A 14,629-nucleotide genomic window follows, 5' to 3' on the forward strand; every position below is an offset into this window, starting at 1 on the left:
TCTAATAAGTTCATGTCTAGTGCTAATAGAATAGACAACTAAATTAAAAAAGAAGACAAAATGAAAATAGCCAAAGCAAAGAATTAGAAAAGAGAAAGTGTAAAATTCACCGCGAGAGAGAAGGAAGAAAGGAAGGATGGAAAGAAAGAAAGAAAGAAAGATATTCTCACATTTATTTTAGAAAATTTAAACGGAACACTGATATTTTCTACCTAGGTCGAAAAAAGGAAAAAAAGAGAAAAAAAAAAAAAGAAAGAAAGTCATCACAAGTATAGAAATAAACAAAAACATCGGATCTCCTGTCTGTCTTTTAAAAAGAAAGAAAGAAAGAAAGAAAGAAAAAATGAAAGAAAGAAAGAAAGGGGACAAAACCATTTTGGACGCATCTGAACAAAAAATATCGATCTAGTCCTTCGTCTCGAAGAAAGAAAGAAAGAAAGAATGACAGAAAAAAAGAAGAACAAAGAAAAGAAAAACAGAGAAGGAAGAAACGAACAAAAGAAAAAAGAAAAATGAAGAAACAAAAAGGAGACAAACAGAAATAAAAGCAAGAAAAGAAGAAGAAGAAAAAAAGAAAAAAAAAAGGACAAACAGCAAATCCTTTCAATTTCCTTTACACCCAAACTTACCTGAACGAAATCAAAACGTCTGTCTTCTTCTCCTTCAATCTTCTTCTCTTTCTTCCTTCTTTCCTTCCTTTCGGCTGCTGCTCACTGGGTTGCCAAATTGGCAAGCTTGCAGGTTGCACAGTTGGCAAGTGAGCCGTAGAGTCAAGGCACCAAGAGAGCGAAGACTTGTTCTCGGGTTTGTTAGCAAAAGCAGAATGGCCCCTGCCCTTTGTTAAATAGCCTTTGTCTTGCCTACGCAAGAATCGCTCGCTCGATATCGGCTTGCATTGGCTGCGCAAGGGTCAATATGCAAATGATATTCAAATGAGGCGTCGGAGACGGGCGTGTGACGCGGAGACGCGCCAATGGTATCGGGGAGCGTTGGCACGTGACGGGGAAAATGTAAATGAGACGAGAGGGTGGGTCGCAGAGGAGGTCTCGTTGTTAACATTTGGGTTGATGACGGGTTGTGTGTTTTGTGAGTTCCGGTGTTTCAGCGTGGGGAGACCTTCCTCTGTGTATCTGTCTATGTCTGTGGGTGTCTGCCTTTGCGTGGCTGCAAGTTTATGCCTGTGTGTGTGCATGTCTGTTATGTCTGTTTTTACACCCCCGGTAATAGGGGTGTGTATAGGATTCGGTCGATGTGTTTGTGTGTTTGTGTTCGCATATAGATCTCAAGAATGAACGGACCGATCGTCACCAAACTTGGTGAACAGGTTCTATACATTCCTGAGACGGTCCTTACAAAAATTGGGACCAGTCAAACACACGGTTAGGGAGTTATTGGTGGATTAAGATTCTACAAGGACTTATAGAGGGACATATTAATGGTCAAAGGGAAATAACCTTCTCAGTTGGTGGCAGTGAGAATGGTTATTTCCCTTTGACCAACGGGGGTGTTTTTCCTACCTCGGAGGAATTTCTTGTTGTGTGTCTGTTTAGAAGTGTCTGACTATCTGTCTTGGGTTCTCTCTCTTTGATGATGCTTATTCTCTATTTTCCTTGTGCATACCCCCTCTTTCCTGTCTGTCTGCGTGTGATTGCATTCATTTCTCTCGTGTATTTGTTGGAGAGGAAAGTCGTGAGATGCCAGGGATAATCACCAACACACGCACACACACACACACACACACACACACGCACACACACACACACACTCATTTATGTTTTTCATATCTTATTTGTTCTTATCTCTACCCGTCGGGAATCTACAGCCCAAGCTTCTCTTTTCTCATCAGCAAAGCTGAGAGACGAAAACAAGCGAAATGAATTGTCTACACTCTCACTTTCCATCAAGCGTTAAGCGGTACCTGCTCGTTTGTGTAGTTTTTTTATTCTCCAATTTTAATTCAGTCTCGCTTCATTCATAACTTTCCCTCCTGAAATAGATGGGAGCTTCCTGACCCGAATGCTAGTGAACATGATTGCGCCATTTGTTGGTCCATTGCCAATCCAAAATGGCGGACGATGTCTGGGGTAAAAGCTCTTTTAGAAACAATCTTGAAATTTGCGTTTCACCCACTCTGTAAACACTTTCTCTGAGGGCTGTTTTCTGTAATCGTATGTGATCGATATGACTGAACGACAAACGAGTCAGATACCGGGCCTTGTTAAAAAGGGTCGGAAGGAACAACATTTGAAGCGCAAACTTTGTGTTGAAACTTAATACACAACAAACATCAAACGAGACTCCGATCGTTCCTTAAATGGGGAGTAAAAATGTGAGAGAGAAATAATAATCGTCATGGTTGACGGGTATATATATATTTGTTTGTGGTGAATTGTTACGTGACCCCTCGGAACAGTACTAATAGCATCTTTGTGCGTGTGTGGGGAGAGGAGTGAGATGGAGAAAAAGAGAGATTCAGAGAGAGATTCAGAGAGAGCGAGAGAGAGAGAGAGAGAGAGAGAGAGAGAGAGAGAGAGAGAGAGAGAGAGAGAGAGAGAGAGAGAGAGAGAGATTCAGATTCAAATCAAGTTCAAAACTTAATTACGAAGGGATGAAGGTCTTAGGCGATGCCTAATCTTCCTACCTGTCCCTTTTACACATTCATGACATTATACATTACATACATATTTATATAACACATTTTAAAGGTCCTCGTCTACATTTTTGCTTAAATGCAATAACTCCACAGTTAGATTTAGCTGAAAAGTTATGTCAGGATATTGAAAGTGAATTCTACACAAGCGATTTCCAGTAAGAAAAACAAATCAATGCGTGGGAGTGGTATCGAAAAGTTCAAAAGCCTGGCTGACGCTCAAAAAGGTCTTGGGTGTATGAAGGTGTTTCGTGGTTGTAAATATTGAATATAAAAACACTTGCATTTAAAAAGAACAAGCGGTTTGTGTTTTGTCGAGGAAGAATGTTTAGTTGAGTGTATTTGTCTTGAGTAGTCTTATTATGTTCTCAATAAATAAAGTCTGGTTGTGGTATCCAGACTGGCTCAGCAATGTTAGAATCTTGTCTATTCAGAACGACAAACACCCCCCCCCCTACCCCCCTCACAAATCCAACCCCCAGTCCCCTTCAAACACTTATCGTGATATGAATATGCAAAAACCCGAGTTAATTTTGAGCGGAAACTAAGAGGGTGTCGGAAAGCTCAGAACGTCTGGAATGGCTTACCCAAACAGCAAGTTCCGGAAACTTCTGTCAAAACAGGAGAGCTCTCGTCAAGGAGAATAATGCATTTTTTTTGCACCAAAACCACAATAAAAGCAAAACTATTTCGGTCGTGTACTCAGTTTTAATGTTAACTGCTCAGAGATTGTAAATGCGGGTGTTTAACGTGTGGGTTTAGTGACAGTTTTATAGATCTGATTTTTTATTTAATGTTAAGCCTTTAAAGGATCGAAACCCAAAAGTAAAAGTCACAGAGTGACTGACCACAACGATTGGGTTCTTGAAGACGATTGTTTTTAAAATTTAAGAGTTTATGACTGTGCCTTTAGAAACAAGGGCTTTAATGTTCATTAGAACTTAATGTTTGGAAGTTTTTGTTCAATTTCCCCCTTTCGGATGTTGATGGGCGGGGATGTAGCTCAGTCGGTAGCGCGCTGGATTTGTATCCAGTTGGCCGCTGTCAGCGTGAGTTCGTCCCCACGTTCGGTGAGATTTATTTCTCAGAGTCAACTTTGTGTGCAGACTCTCCTCGGTGTTCGAACCTCCCCGTGTGTACACGCAAGCACAAGACCAAGTGCGCACGAAAAAGATCCTGTAATCCATGTCAGAGTTCGGTGGGTTATAGAAACACAAAAATACCCAGCATGCTTCATCCGAAAACGGCGTATGGCTGCCTAAATGGCGGGGTAAAAAAACGGTCATACGCGTAAAATTCCACTCGTGCAAAAAACACGAGTATACGTGGGAGTTTCAGCCCACGAACGCAGAAGAAGGATGTTGATATTACGTGTACAGTTAGTTAGAAACGATTCATAACAGTTATAGTAACATGTCTTTTAATTTTCATTTAAATTTTTTTTTAGGGGGAGGGGGGGGGGGGACTTCTTTATTTCGCCGTTGTGCGCTAATGTTGCTGACGTCCACATGTTTGTGATAGTTGTTTCCGACCTTAAAATATACTACCTTTCCATCGCCGCTTCCGCCTGACCTTCCCCCAGTTCACTGGTACAGTTATCTGTACCTCTGCTTTGACAGTCGATTTGCACATTTTGGTTGGCACTTTGTGCAGAGCATACAGAAATGGAGTGATAATTGCGTAATGGTCGCCCAACGTGCGTTGACGCATGCGTTCGGCTCTGAAAAGGTGAAAATGATGCGAAAAGTCGACTGAAGAGCTCGATCACTACACCCTCTCTCTCACGCCCCCCACTCCCTCCGCCTTTCTTAGAGAGAGAGAGAGAGAGAGAGAGAGAGAGAGAGAGAGAGAGAGAGAGAGAGAGAGAGAGAGAGAGAGAGAGTGACAGAGAGAGAGAGGGGGGGACAAAGAGAGAGAGAGATAGAGAGAGAGAGAGCGAGGGGACAAAGAGAGAGAGAGAGAGAGAGAGAGAGAGAGCGAGCAAGAGAGAGACAGAGACAGAGCGAGCGAGAGAGAGAGCGAGCGAGAGAGAGAGAGAGAGAGAGAGAGAGAGAGACAGACAGAGAGAGAGAGAGAGAGAGAGAGAGAGAGAGAGAGAGATGATAATTAGTTTTAACGTCCTCTTAGAACCAATTGGTCTATCTTGGGACAGGTAGAGTTGATATGCTTTATGGGGGGACAGGACACTGGACAGACCTGCAAACAGAGAACACATATGATCGTGTTATAGATCTGGAAGTCTGTTGTTGCGATATTTCAAAATGGGGATGGAAGTAAAGATTTTGTTGGGGTTGTTGCCATAGTGTACGCGAAATATAGTTTGGCAGCAACCCCAACAAAATCTTTACTTCCATCCCCATTTTGAAATATCGCAACAACAGACTTCCAGATCTAAAACCCACTCGTACAAAAACATGAGGGAACATGGGAGTTTCATCCCATGAACGAAGAAGAAGAAGAAGAAGAAGAAGAAGAAGAAGAAGAAGAAGAAGAATTTTTAATATTATTATAATTATCATATTTTGTGATTTAATATTACATATGTGACTTAAAAAAAAATTCATTCACAAAATTCAACTCAACACAGCAGGCAGTCAGTCAGGGAGTTGAATTGTTGGATGTGACCAAGTGAAGGGATGGTTAACTTTTATCCCATATAACACACAAGCCTGGCCTGATCTGAGATGTTGCGCCCAACTGTTTTACATATTTATTATAAATCTAAAATGTTGATGGATGAATGATGATACATTGTAGACGGATGCATGTTATTGATTAAAAGCCCCACAATGATGTGCTTGGCAAAAAAAAGAAGAAAAAAAGAAAAAGAAAAAAAGAAAAAGAAAAAAAGAAAAAAAAACCCTGTTTCCACGAGAAGGAGTACGTGTTGCTTTTTAAAGGCGAGGGCCCCAAAGGGTTTAAAATCGTGATCGTGATTGGCGTTTTTTGACCTTTCTGTGACCGTGATTGCCGAAATTTCCATTTCTGTGATCGTGATGGGACTTTGCCCATGATCCGTGATGACAAAAAAATCAAGTCTAGTGATCGTGATTTGTTTTCGTGATCGTGATGGGCATTATTGCAAAGCATTTTCTTTTCAACGTACATTTTTCACAGCTGTATCACTCTATGATCCTCTATTCGTCAAGGTGTTTGTGATCGTGAAAACAAAAATCAAGGTAACTGTGATCGTGAAAGCTAAAATTTCCCTTCCCGTGATCGTGATGATACCCCCCCCCCCCCCCCCCCCCCCCCATTTGGGGCCCTCACCATCAGCACAACGATACAATAACTACATTTGTCAAGTACAGTCATTTTCGCACAATCATACAAATGCGTTTTCCGGAAGAACTCTTTAGCGCGGGTAATGAGACAACAAATGGTACATTTGAGTAACTCGCAAACGCATTGCCTTCAAACTTTCGGAGATTTGTGCTAATACATGTCGTAAACTACACACGAAATCTCAAGTCATGTGAGATTTTAGTTCTGCTGTTATGCGACATACCAGAAAGAGTTTTTTTTAAATACCCTGTCCGATGGGATTGAGCAGACAAAAATTAAAATTAGCATGCATTTACAAAAATGAAAACTTCAATTTACCCTTAAATTTAATACAGTTTCAACAATGGCTGTTCACAGCGCACTTGTTTAAACGCACACACACATTTTTGGAAAATGCTTTTTCAAGAGCCATTGATCAGTTACGGCGTGTCGGCAGTGAGCTTTGCTATCTAGCCGACATTTGTGCTCAGCGCTCTGAATGAGTCAACTTCTAAAAACTACTTTCGCGTTGAAATCCTCATTCCACCCATGTCTTATAAAATATGTAAATGACATTTGAGTATGTGGCGCATCTGTCATTGTTCTTGAAGATTTCAACAAATTAAAAAATTTTCAATAAGTCAGCAAAAACCTACCGTCAATTTAAGAACTTTTTCTGACATGACAAATAACATTTCTTTCTTTCTTTATTTGGTGTTTAACGTCGTTTTCAACCACGAAGGTTATATCGCGACGAGGGAAAGATGGGAGATGGGATAGGAGAAAGGGGGGAGATGGGATAGAGCCACTTGTTAAGTGTTTCTTGTTCACAAAAGCACTAATCAAAAAATTGCTCCAGGGGCTTGCAACGTAGTACAATTTATGACCTTACTGGGAGAATGCAAGTTTCCAGTACAAAGGACTTAACATTTCTTACATACTGCTTGACTAAAATGACAAATAACAGCAGACCTAATGTCTCAAATGACTTGAAATTCCGTATGTACTTTACAACATGTGTTAGCACAAATCTCCGAAAGTTTGAAGGCAATGCGTTCGCGAATTACTCAAATGTACCATTTTTTGAGTCTCATTTTGCAAAAACGGCTTCAAAAACTGCCTTTTATGCCTGCTGAGAGGATTGACACCAACACCGCTCAGCATGGCACGCTATGGCATGCTGCATGCCATAGCGTCAATGTTAGACAAGATATGTGAACAACACTGACTGATTTGGATGCAGATTTGATTGTTCTGTCTAAGGGCATGCTAAACATGGTTCGTTTTAGCAGTTCTGATTTTTGGTCAATTTTAACGCGGGAACCTTGATTTTGCGAATGTGATTTTGGGGGCGTTTGTGTTGTAGGTACCACTGTATCGACACTACCTCATGTAAACTCGATCTGTTTTTTGAATAAGTTAGGGGCATAAACGGCCTTTCCAGTCATATAATTGGTTTTACGATAAACGACCTCATCAGAAAGATCTGCCCTCAAACGCATCTGTATAGTTTTTTATGACGAGTAGTGTAGTCTGCATTCGTAAACATTCAAAACATGTAGTCCAGCATTCGTTCTGTATCACTCCATTTTTTCAGTCTGCATTCTTAACATTCTCAACATGAAACAATTCTGGTCTGCATTCTTAATCATTCTTTATTGTAAACATTGCATTCATTAGTATAGCATTCGTAAACATTCTAGTCTGCATTCTTAACCATTCGAAACATGCAGTCCAGCATTCATTCTGAAACATTTCTAGTTTGTGTTCTTAAACATTTCTTTATTGAAAACATTGCATTCATTATTCCAGCATTCTTTCTACAATTTTATTTTATTGATTCTTTATTTTAAGCTTTCTAGTATTCTTAACAATTGTAGTTTGTACAATCAAAGTTAAACACATGGAGATTGTAACCCCCTCTCCCATAAACACACTCATCTTACCAAACACACACACACACAAAACAAACAATAAACATAAACACACTCATCTTACCAAACACACACACACCAAACTATAAACATAAACACACTCATCTTACCAAACACACACAACAAACTATAAACATAAACACACTATAACCAACCCCTGCAAGGGTTTTCAGGGAGGTTTTCTTTCATAAAAAGAACAAAGTATTATCCAGGACATTGAGGAAATGACAAAAAGGAAACAAAAAAGGTGTTTTGCTACAGATTTCATCTCATGCAAAACAATAAATCATATATATATGTAAATAGAAAATGGTCAAAAACTAGGAAATACGGTTTGCCAAATCCAAAATAAGACAACATTTAGAAGATTCTAACACTTTTTCTTAACCCTGATGTAAGAAAAGAAGGGAAATTGATTTACACATGAGGAGTGTTGCTTCCAGTTTGAAACCAATTCTTTCTTTCTTTATTTGGTGTTTAACGTCGTTTTCAACCACGAAGGTTATATCGCGACGGGGAAAGGGGAGAGATGGGATAGAGCCACTTGTCAATTGTTTCTTGTTCACAAAAGCACTAATCAAAAATTTGTTCCAGGGGCTTGCAACGTAGTACAATATATGATCTTACTGGGAGAATACAAGTTTCCAGTACAAAGGACTTACCATTTCTTACATACTGCTTGACTAAAATCTTTACAAAAATTGACTATATTCTATATAAGAAACACTTAACAAGCCGGGTAAAAGGAATCCGTTAGTCGCCTCTTACGACATGCTGGGGAGCAATGGGTACATTCTTCCCCCTAACCCGCGGGGGGTTTGAAACCAATTTAATGTGTACATTTTTCATATCCATTAGGAACACCCGGAGAATGTAGATTTCAAAATCAAAGTTTTCACTTTTGAAAAGTCTTGTAAACTAAGAACCCATATGGACATTGACTTAAAAGAACAGTCCCATGTTGCTTTCTCACAAGTTCTAACCCTGAACATGAGAGGATGACAAACCTACACAAACATGAGATGACAAACCTACACAAACATGATGACAAACCTACACAAACATGATGACAAACCTACACAAACATGATGACAAACCTACACAAACATGAGACGATGACAAACCTACACAAACATGAGAGTATGACAAACCTACACAAACATGAGATGACAAACCTACACAAACATGAGATGACAAACCTACACAAACATGAGAGATGACAAACCTACACAAACATGAGAGACTACATGATTACCCGCTTCGCCGGGAAGAAGTAGAGCCAAATACCAGGCTGTGCCTGGGACCCGGCTTTACGCCGGCTTTGCCGGCGCAGGAAGGAAAGGAGATAAATGCGCAAAACACTGGAGACCTTCTAAAAATAGTAATGTGCAGTGACCTTCTAAAAATAGTAATGTAGTAACGGGAATATGGATTGACGCCACACGGAGGAAGGGAGATAATCGCGGCTGAAAACACTGGAGAAGATAAGGAAGAGTTACTGGTAGTGGATCCAGACCAAAAAAAACAAAATCGGTTCAGCGCGCACAGCGCTGTGCGCTGAGAGCACATGTAGAAATATCTCATCGATAAGGTTGTGTCCGGGGTGTAGCTGAATACGGTGTCCAAATTTGAAAAAGATCCACCGAGAACTTTGGCCGTGCATCGCGAACAGACAGACAGACAGACAGACAGACAGACAGACAGACAGACACTAGTCGTATATATATATATATATATATATATATATATATAGATGATAAACCTACACAAACAGTAAAAAAACTAAAAATAATCCCCCCCCCCCTTCACACACACACAAATAAACCAAAAATAAATAATGTGTGAGACTGACAGGAAACAATGCCCTAGCCCAAGTCATATCCACAACACATAGACACAAATCAAAACTGAATCATAAACTAAACAGTCTTGACCCATGTGATATCAACAACTGACCGACAGACTGACGGACGCATATATACAGAAAACAATCATGATCATACAGCATGTGAGATGAAAAGCAAAATGCTTCATGACAGAAGAAAAGCAAATGTGACTATAGTTACGCAGAAGGGGTCTAACTTCTTAGTCGACCAAAATTGGGTGCATTCCCTAAAGGCGCATTTCCTGTGGGCGTTTTTTCTGTATGCAGGGAATCCACCCGGTTGCATTTAATGTAGGAAACTACGACACTGCTCAATCTCGCACCAAGTGCGTGATTCATCTTCCCTTGTGACATCCAAAATGCAGTTTGACAGGACTCGATGCATTTTCTTATTTCTTCATTTAAAATTGCAACACTGATTTGAAGCTCCTTCAGACCTGTTTACCCACACTTTGACTTTGGTGTACTTTTCACCGAGATTCAGCGTATTTTCAAAATATTGAGAGTATTTTGCAACTCACAAGAAACGTTAATGAGCTATTGCTTCAAGGGCAGCAATAACATTGTCCGTTTTCAAAAGTGGAACTTTTAGGCGTTACTGCTTTTCACTTCGACATTTTCGTCAATGTGCTGGACTCGACGACAACAATGGCGGCAGATAAAATCCTGTCATATCACGTCTCACGTGATTACATTGACCAATCGTCAAAGCTGGATTTTATCCACTGGGCTATCGCAAAAACAGGTTTGGCAACCTACTTTCGATTTCTTCTTCTTCTTCTTACATTTAGTGATCACGATCAAACTTGATTTTTTGTACGATCGTCGGATTTTTTTCTCTCCAAACGTATTGGTCGTATCCTTGGCAACTTTGTGTACAAAATACGGCGAAATCGTATTGTTAAAGACAGACTTCACTCAGACGCCAGCATGTGGTCTGCTTCCATCTTTTATTCAGCTAAAGTTCTCCTCTCCTTTCATACCAATCAAGGATAGGCCATTTACCGATAACGATCAAAGGGACCTAATCTACAACTGCCACATCTCTCTTTTCATGATGGAATTGAAACAGTTAAACAAATAAAGAATAATAAAAATGTAACATGATACTTGCTAGAACCTGCACTTAACAATTTCAAATTAAAATGTTAACCCACTGCTTTCCTTCATTAAAACAAGAAAAAAAATTCTTTCAAGTTAAACATAAGTAAACACTTTTCTTTAGCTTGTAATACTAAAATCAAAATAAAGTTAACGAAAAACAAAGTTTCATTCATCCAGTTCAATTTTCACTTCCTGAAATTGTTTGCAGTTTGGTGTGAATGAAAACGTTTGTATGTCTGTATGTGTAAGTAATGTCAATACTTGAAAATACAATGTTTTGTTTGTGCAAGGAAGAAAAGTCCTATTTCCTTCAAAATTGTTTTAAACGCGAGCGTTTTTCGTTCACGTTGTTGTTTCTTCATGCCAATTAATCCTCTTTATACCGTGCTGGTAGCTTGACTTCACGACCTGAACGAGTGACTGTCACAGATTGTTCTTGAGATTTGACAGGCTGATTTGACTGGTCTTCTTGGATAGGAACTTGGTCAGTATTTTTGACACTTTCATGCTGGGAATGCTCGGTATCTTCTTCTTCTTCTTCTTCGTTCGTGGGCTGAAACTCCCACGTACACTCGTGTTTTTGCACGAGTGGAATTTTTACGTGTATGACCGTTTTTACCCCGCCATTTAGGCAGCCATACGCCGCTTTCGGAGGAAGCATGCTGGGTATTTTCGTGTTTCTATAACCCACCGAACTCTGACATGGATTACAGGATCTTTTACGTGCGCACTTGGTCTTGTGCTTGCGTGTACACACGAAGGGGGATAAGCCACTAGCAGGTCTGCACATAAGTTGACCTGGGAGATCGGAAAAATCTCCACACTTAACCCACCAGGCGGCCGCGGCCGGGATTCGAACCCTCGACCTTCCGATTAGGAGGCCGACGTCTTACCACCACGCCACAGCGCCCGTGCTCGGTATCAGGTTGCACAGGTGTCTCAGGGGCGCGCTTCAGCATGACACTGTTTCTGCGAAATGTGGCACCCTCTGGAGTGCGAACCACATAGGAACGTGGTGTTGGCGCTGCTGCTACAACGGTGGCTGGTCTCCACGTGCTGTCAGGGCTGGTCTGCATACGGACGTTGTCCCCGGGGTGCAAGGTTGGGCGTGGCTGAGGTCTCGCTGACTTGTTGTAATCACTTACTTGTCGTTCACGTGTTTTGGCTTTGGCACGCTGAACAACAGTCTGATCTGGTACGCAGGGAGTGAGGTGAGTGTCAGTTACTGGAAGTGTTGTTCTCAGTCTGCGGTTCATCAGGAGCTGTGCCGGTGAAAACCTGTCTGGAAATGGCGTGTTTCTGCACTGAAGCAGTGCTATGTAGGGGTCTTGTCCACTGGCCTGCGCTTTCTTGAGCATGTCCTTCATTGTCTCAACACTTCTCTCGGCCAACCCGTTTGCTTGCGGGTATCTTGGGCTAGACGTTTGTATGCTGGAATTTTTTGTGCCCATGTGGTGAGACAAGCTCCTATCTCCAGCATAAAGAACAAACCAGTCAAACACCAGGGACAAAAACCAAGTAATTATTAAAAACCATAACATTTTGTATTGTCGTAATTAAACGTTCCAATAACATACCTATCTTGGTTTTTGATTCACGTAATTATTCAACATCATCTGCAAGAAACACTGGACAAGTTCACATGCACATTCACATTGTAAACGCATGACAAAAAACAATGTTGGGTTTGCAAGCATAGGGCAATTACAATAAGTGATGAGTAACTGTTCTAAACACACACACAAACAACAAGCATCGCATTTTAATTAAAAAGAAAACAAATGTCTTATATTGCACATACTTCCTCGCAGTCACATTGACAGATCAAAGTTTATTACAATGACGACGACAAAAATAACACACATGAACACGCACATGAACAGACACTATTCTATTCTGTACAAATATCTGACCTGAGAAATTAGGATTCATATCAGCAGCGAGACGACCAACGTGAGTGATTTGTGAGAGTGTAAAAAAATGTGTGCACATATTTAAACAATTTACAACTTCAGTAACTCCTAAAAATCCAGTAGATTATATTTTAAATTGAGCAAATGAAGTACAGTAATTAATTCAGCATTTAAGTTAGCTGCCAAGATTTTCACCTTTGTTAACAAATCCTGTGCTGATCAATGGTAAATGTGATCACTGAGACTGCTGCCAAAGTTGCACAAACTGCCAGTCAAGAGCGAAAAAGGACCAAGATGTTTAATGGCTGCCAGGTTCACACATATTGTGGGGAGGGGAGAATGAAGGTGGGGTATGGTAACATGGGTGGCCGAGTGGTAACGCACTTGCGCTCGGAAGCGAGAGGTTGCGAGTTCGACCCTGGGTCAGGGAGTTAGCAATTTTCTCCCCCCTTTCCTAACCTAGGTGGTGGGTTCAAGTGCTAGTCTTTCGGATGAGACGAAAAACCGAGGTCCCTTCGTGTACACTACATTGGGGTGTGCACGTTAAAGATCCCACGATTGACAAAAGGGTCTTTCCTGGCAAAATTGTATAGGCATAGATAAAAAATGTCCACCAAAATACCCGTGTGACTAGGAATAATAGGCCGTGAAAAGTAGGATATGCGCCGAAATGGCTGCGATCTGCTGGTCGATGTGAATGCGTGATGTATTGTGTAAAAAATTCCATCTCACACGGCATAAATAAATCCCTGCGCCTTGAGTCCGAGTCTGGAGATACGCGCGCGATATAAGACTTAATATAACAAAACAATACACCTCACATACAAACTTGATTTCCGGAATATTGATTTTAAAAGAAAATCTGAAAAAAGCGCAATATGTTCTCTTATCAATGTAAAGTGGAAACCCCCATTTTAGACCCCCCTGCCCTAATTTAAGACCCGTTTCCTTAGATTTTGGGGGGTCTTAAAAGGAGGGTTCCACTGTACTTCATTTTTTTTTTTTTTCATTTTCATTTTCATTACTTTATTGTCCCATCGCTGGGAAATTCGGGTCGCTTCCTCCCAGTGGAAAGCTAGCAGCAACGGAGTCGCGCTACCCAAGTGTCTGCGTGTTTAGGTGTATTCAGCCACCTGCACTTATGGCAGAATGACCAAGGTCTTTTACGTGCAGACCTGTTTACCCCCATAAGTGTTTTGGAGTAATGCTCAGCCCCAAAAATAGTAATCCTGGCACAAAAATAGTAATCATCCAGCATTCGTCGCCAATTACAACGCACATGACAACTGTGTCTGCGAAACGCAATCATGCACATATATCCATCATTCACAAAAACCCCACATCAGTCAGTTTTTGTAGTCATCATAGTTTCAAAGAAGATCACATCAAAAGCAGCATCACTGATTCTTTTTCTTTTGCTCGTAGTAGGCCTTTTTCAGTGTGTCAAGCGCTACTCTACTGTACTTGCGCTTGCCGAATGAGTGAGGGCGAGACTTCACCACTAGAAGGCTCTCCAGCGTCTCATCAGACAGACATGATCTCTGGTCAGTCCTGTGCTTTTTCACCCCATTTTGCCATTGAAAAAAACAATGCCAAACATGTGAATTAATAAAAAATTTAAAAAATTAAAAATTAAAACTTTTTTTTTTATTTATGAAAATCGTAGTCTTGACACGGATAGCGGAATGGCGTATTTTTTGCAGAAAATCGTAATAAATTACGCCAAAATCGTAAGGGTAAACAGGTCTGTACAAGCCATTGTGATGACACGGGGGTGGGACATGGCTTCCGTCTCTGGGTCTGCACATAAAGTTGACCCGTGTCCGTCCCGGCCCGAATTCGAACCTGCGACCTTTCGATCACAAGTCCAGTGCTCTAC

General features: G+C 40.8%; 1 protein-coding gene and 2 long non-coding RNA genes across 3 annotated transcripts in view; 1 reads left to right on the plus strand and 2 right to left on the minus strand.

Moving 5' to 3' along the window:
• The window catches only part of LOC138948520 (uncharacterized), a 39,521-nt gene extending 38,690 nt beyond the window's left edge, over window positions 1-831 (minus strand). The window contains exon 1 of the mRNA XM_070320072.1: window positions 630-831. The gene's annotated coding sequence lies outside the window, so the exon portion shown is untranslated. The remainder of the gene's footprint in view (window positions 1-629) is intronic.
• Window positions 1-14,629, plus strand: part of LOC138948550 (uncharacterized) — a 338,312-nt gene that overhangs the window by 192,817 nt on the left and 130,866 nt on the right. The window lies entirely within an intron of this gene.
• On the minus strand, window positions 7,552-14,368 carry LOC138948522 (uncharacterized). The gene is made up of 2 exons (XR_011450003.1): window positions 8,946-14,368; window positions 7,552-8,879 (listed from the first exon to the last, which is right to left on the minus strand). It is a non-coding gene; the product is annotated as an uncharacterized lncRNA (long non-coding RNA).

Source organism: Littorina saxatilis, linkage group LG15 (genome assembly GCF_037325665.1).
Source record: "Littorina saxatilis isolate snail1 linkage group LG15, US_GU_Lsax_2.0, whole genome shotgun sequence".
Lineage (NCBI taxonomy): Eukaryota > Metazoa > Mollusca > Gastropoda > Littorinimorpha > Littorinidae > Littorina > Littorina saxatilis.